Here is a 4851-nt window from a genome sequence, read left to right as displayed (position 1 = left end):
TCTACAACTTCCTTAAACGGAATTTTTTTTCTAAAATAAAATAAAAAAATTTTGTTTATATCATGGTCCATTACAAGAGTCAGACTCAAAATGATTAAAAGTTCAATCAACACTCTATAGAGCAAGAATTCATATCTATACCGTGGTCTACCCGACCTGAAAGAGGTCGAACATAGCATATGGGTTTAACCCTACTTGTTTAAATAAATAACTAACTCTTATATATTTTCTTACTGATTTAGAAAGGATATCTACACAACTCCTAGATAAAAGGGAGAAAATAACTACTAAGATAAGTGGATAAGCTACCAAACAAGCAACGGATTGAAGGAGAGGACTCGACTCAAGATCTCGACTATACGTATAGAGCTTTTCGTTTCACTACGTTCAACTTATTCCACTTGTTTGGATAACTTATCCCAAGGAGTGAAGCTACAATAGACCCAACCCTATTCATAAAGATAATTTATTTTCCCTACTATTATAAGTACCTTGACACCTTCAGGTATTTTTCGAACTCCAATCTACTAAAATCCTGCCTAAAATTCTTGTTAATTTGAGCATCAGAGTTTCTTGCAGGTTATCCCACCATCCTCTCTAAAGAGCTCGGACAACAACCCCTTACTAAGGAGACATAGGAGTATCTCATTTCAAAAGAAGTCTGGACCTCACGTTCAGACTCAGATCACATTGATTCTAGGTAAACCTAGGAACATTGGCGTCATTATCGGGGACCTGAAAGTCTATACCCAACCATGGCGGACAACCATCCTAAAGATGGACATACTGTATCAGAATCAGAACCTGATCAACACAATGACGATCATGCAATTGTCATACCCCTGTTCCGTAAAGCATGTTTAGAAATTTAAAACTTTCCTACTGAAGCAGCAATCATGGGGCTCGTTAATGGCCTCAAGGAAAGTCTCTTCTCACAATTCATTTCAAAGAGACATCCGACCTCTTTGTATAAGGTTTAGGAGCGAGCTGAAAAATATATCAATATGGAACAAACTGCACAATTAAGAAGACTTACCTCTAAAAAAATCAGTATCAACTTTGGGAAAAAGAGAAGGAGACCAAGAAAAAATAATACAATAACTCAGACAAACCCAGAAGATATCACTCTTACAGTCCTCTATAGGTCTCACTAGTTGATGTCTACAAAGAGATCTGTCACATTGAAAAAATATCACCTTCCAAGCCCATTAAAAGTAAGAAAGAGAGAAATTATTCAGAATATTGTGAATATCCTAAGATCTACGACATTCTACCGACGATTGTTATGACCTCAAAAACGTAACTAAAAAGTTGGCCAGAGATGGTCGGCTGGACAAGTACCTAGCTAGGAGGTCAGACGACAATAGTAAAAGAAAGAGAGCTTAATACCGACTATAATGAACCCCTGAGAGGCATATCTACATGATCGCTGGAGGATTCACAGAAGGAGAGATAACAAAATCCTCTCACAAAAGATACTTGAAAGAGGTCTACCAGGTCGGAAAGAACACTGAGACGCCCGACCTGCCTACAATAACCTTCACAAAAGAGGATGCTAACAGTATCGTGCCTGGATATGATGACCCAGTAGTAATCACAATGATCCTCGCTAATGCAAACTTTCACAGAACATTGGTAAACCAAGGAAGCTCGGTCGATATTCTATTCAAACTAGCTCTAAGAAGTTAGGCCTAGAAGAAAAGGACTTGAGAGCATATCCAGACATACTTTTTAGTCTAGGGAACTTTCTTATCCAACCTTTGGGGTTCATATCCCTCTACACCACCTTTTTTGATACAGGTATGAAGGCAAGAACCCTAAGCATAGATTACATCATAGTGGATATATCATTAGCCTACAATGCCTTGATAGGTCGGTCAACATTAAATCGACTTACGATAGTCGTATCAATACCTCATTTTTGCATAAAATTCCCTACCCTAAAGAGAATAGTAACCTAGGGGGAGACCAGAAGTTAGCTAAAAAATGTTACAATAAAAGTTTGAATCTACGAGGTTGCATAAAGGGAAAAGAGGCCAATTCAATAGAGCTTGGAGGACTCCGAATTTGTGAAGAATTGAGACCTCAACCTGAAGAAATAATAGATGTACAAATATGAGAAGAAGCCGAAAAAATCATAAGTGTGGGAGCCAACCTGGACTCCAAGTTGAAATAAGAGCTTGTTCAGCTCCTACAAGAAAACTCTAACTTCTTTCCATGAAAAGTTGTGGATATGCCTACCTCGACTTCATGTGCCACAAGCTAGCTGCGTATCCCAGTTTCCGACCCATGTAGCAAAAACAACGAAAACTCAGCCTCGAAATAGCACAAGTCGTGAAAGAACAAGTCCAAGAACTACTAGAAGCCGAATTCATAAAGTAAGTTAAATAACTTTTATGGCTGGCCAATGTCATATTTGTAAAGAAGCAAAATGGGAAGTGGAGGATGTATGTTGGTTATACTGAGCTCAACAAAGCATGTCCAAAGGACCTTTACCCTTTCCTTTATGGATGCCTACTCGGGATACAATTAAATCTCGATGTATGAACCAGACCAGAAAAAGACATCCTTCATCACCCCTAGGGCCAACTATTATTATGTTATCATTCCCTTTGGGTTGAAAAATGCTATGTGGATAACGTGCTAGTGAAGAACAATGATGAATCCATCCTACTATCCGACTTGTCACAAGTGTTCAGCATAATAAGATAGTACGGGATGAGGCTAAATACCACAAGGTGCATTTTCAGAGTAGAAGCAAAAAATTTCCTGGAATTCATTCTCACTCAAGGAAGCATTGAAGCTAACTCGGACAAATGTAGGGCCATTATAGATTTGCAAAGCCCGACCTACTTGAAAAAGCTTCTACCATTGTTTGCAATACTTAAAAAATGGTATGATTTTCAATGGACTCAAGAATGTGAATATGCCTTTCAAAAATTTCAAGAATTCAAAAAATTCTGAAGCGAGCCTCCCATATTAACCAGACCTAAAGTGGGAAAAGAGCTCGTACTATACCTAACTGTCGCTGACAAGGCTATAGTCTCAACCTTCATATGAGAAGGTGAAGAAAGGAAGAAGCCTGTTTATTTCACAAGCAACGCATTGCAAGGGTTAGAATTAAACTATCAAAGGATAGAAAAATTTCCTATGCTCTTGTCTTAACTTTCAGAAGATTGTGACCTTATTTTCAAGATCACACCATTAAAGTTTGAACAAATCAACCTATGAAGCATATCCTATAAAAAAACAAATATTGTCAGGAAAATGATGTAGTGGGCTACGAAAATGTTTGAGTTTGACTTAAAATATGAAGCTCGAACAACCATTAAGTCGTAGTATTTGGCCAACTTCCTTGCAGAATATATTGGGGAATAATAAGGGAGCCCCAGGACTTCGAACCTGTATTTAGATGACTCGTCAAATAAAGCTGATAGTGGGACACGGATCATCCTTGAGAATGAAGAAGAAACTCGGGTAGAACTCTCACTAAAGTTCGACTTCCTGGCCTCCAACAACCAAGCTGAGTTTGAAGCCATGCTTGCAGGTCTGCGAATGGCCAAAGAAGTCGGTGCCTTAAAGGACACAGTTTTTAGTGGTTCCCAACTAGTAACCTCGCAAGTAAATAGTGATTATCAAGCAAAAGATCACAATATGAAGATGCATTTGGAGAAAACACTAGCACAATTGGCCAATTTTTAGGAATATGAAATTAGGCCTATAACTTGGGAGCAAAATACCCGAGTTAATGCTTTCTCCAATTTAGCCAGCATAAAGCCAAGAGGCAATAATAGAAGTCTGATATAAGAAATCCTATAATCACCCTCAGTGGCAAAGGAAATAGGCCACTCAGACATATTGACAGTCTCTAACATGAACTTGGTACGGATGACCCCATTATCAAATATTTAAAATTTGATATCCTTCCGAAAGGAAAGCAAGAAGGTTAATAAGGAAAGTTCAAAATTACACACTAGTTCACAATGTCCTCTACAGAAGGAGAATCCACTCCCTTGTTAAAGTGTGTCCCAACCTTAAGAACAAAAGAAGCCTTAAATGAAGTCTAGAGTGGCATCTGTAAAAATTTTCTAGAGACAAAATCACTCACAAAGAAAGTCTACGAGCTGGCTTTTACTGGTCGATCTTGAAGCATGATGCGACCGACTTCGTCAAGAAATGGCCACCTCGTCAGCTACATGTAACACCCTTACTATCAAAATGTCATGCTTCTGGCTGCGCCACTCTGATGGCGAGAAGTATTACGAAGACTTCATATACTTATTAATAAAATATGATCCTTTGACTCAAAACTATATCTCTGATTTCTTCAAAAATTGGAAAAATACTTTATCTTGAAAACAAACAAGCATATATTTATATACAAGACTTCTTACATAAGTAGCTTATAAATATAAGGGTAAAGTATACTTTTTGTCCCTGAAGTTTGGTAAAAGTTTAAAAAATACCCTTAAGTTTTATTTTGTTTCAACTTTGTCCCTGAAATTTTCGATTTGCATCAAATATACCCTCGACGGCTAAATTTTCAAAAAATTTAAGACCAATCTAACAATAATGCATAAAAATTATGCTTGATTCGCTTGTGTTGAAGGTTGTTCTTATGAAATTGTTGTTGAATTGGTCTTAAATTTTTTGAAAATTTAGCCATCAAGGGTATATTTGATGTAAATCGAAAACTTCTGTGACAAAATTGAAACAAAATAAAACTTAGGGGTATTTTTAAAACTTTTGCCAAACTTCAGAGATAAAAAGTATACTTTACCCTAAATATAATATACATATAAAACATACAACTCCTATCCCTTTATAATATTATAATAATAAGAGCGAGGG

Source organism: Arachis ipaensis, chromosome B03 (assembly GCF_000816755.2).
Source record: "Arachis ipaensis cultivar K30076 chromosome B03, Araip1.1, whole genome shotgun sequence".
NCBI lineage: Eukaryota > Viridiplantae > Streptophyta > Magnoliopsida > Fabales > Fabaceae > Arachis > Arachis ipaensis.
This window is presented reverse-complemented; position numbering follows the sequence as displayed.